The sequence below is a fragment of the Triticum urartu genome, chromosome 3A (genome assembly GCF_056163025.1).
Source record: "Triticum urartu cultivar PI428250 chromosome 3A, HENAU_Tu73, whole genome shotgun sequence".
Taxonomy (NCBI): Eukaryota; Viridiplantae; Streptophyta; class Magnoliopsida; order Poales; family Poaceae; genus Triticum; species Triticum urartu.
The window spans coordinates 690,280,255-690,281,338 of NC_141875.1; the positions used below are offsets into that span (position 1 = coordinate 690,280,255).

At 41.9% G+C, this 1,084-nt stretch overlaps 1 long non-coding RNA gene across 1 annotated transcript; it reads left to right on the forward strand.

The window, feature by feature from the left end:
* The first annotated feature begins 229 nt into the window (after nt 1–229).
* On the forward strand, nt 230–836 carry LOC147981675 (uncharacterized). Its single transcript, XR_015599939.1, has 2 exons — nt 230–371; nt 458–836. It is a non-coding gene; the product is annotated as an uncharacterized LOC147981675 (long non-coding RNA).
* The last annotated feature ends 248 nt before the right edge of the window (nt 837–1,084 follow it).

Here is a 1,084-nt window from a genome sequence, read left to right on the forward strand (position 1 = left end):
TTAATTAACCACCATAAAATGGGATACTAATATGATCCAGCTTATCCCCTATACTTAGCAAAACTATAAATTTATACTAACGAACTAGAATAATAATAAGCTTCGCGTCCACCCATTTACCTGTTTTAATGTTTCAATATATGTTATTAATTGATTCCATTTAGTATAACCAGAGCATGGCTGCTATAAAGCACCCAACCTGTATAGATCCATTGCACATCCACAAAGATAGAAAGCTACAGATGCAACCGCCGAAACACAACTCCTAAGTAAAACAAAAACCTCCTACATAACATAGTTTTTCTACAAATCAAGGATGAAGACTGTCCAGGTGGTGCTCATATGCCTTGTCCTTTCGGTGCTCTGTTCAGGTATTTTGCCGGTATGTTTTTTCTCCACCGCACTTGTAGGAAATATATTTCGGCTTATCCGTGCTCCTGCTCTCGAAACCCCGCAGGCATCGCTGCTCGCTGTGCCCAGTACAACGTCTCCAAGGCATGTCCAAGCATAGCTTCATGCACAGCACTGTGCACCTATAAATATAAGGCGGACACGGTTTATGGTGTATGTGCTGATAAAGGATGCTGGTGCGTAGTCTGCGTGATACCACCTGCAGCTCAATCTGCGTCTGCAGCCCAGATTGCGCCTGCAGGGAATTAAAGGATATCGCTTGCTTCCCTTTCTGCCTAAATAGAATAAAACAGTGTCTGATTAATGTATTTTTCTCGTACCGACAACATTGTATCGGTGTATCATGTAGCAAGGACCCGCGAGGCAAAATAACATCCTATTAATATTGAGTGCTCTTTGGTGAAATGCATGATTAATCAATTGGACACCGTAGAGGATGTATAAATATCCTTTCATTGCGAGTGGGCCATGAAAATACGTTTGTGGATTTTTTTTTCTCCATGTTGAGAACGTTACCAAACCATCGGAACCGGTCCTCCATGCAAGTTGCATGTGGATGGGAGATTCACAGCGAAGATAGTGAATAAACAGCTCCATAAGCAACCTTGTTCTGATCTCGTCAAAACTATCAAACTCATCACTTCACACCATAAACCTGGCAAGCCGGTTCAAA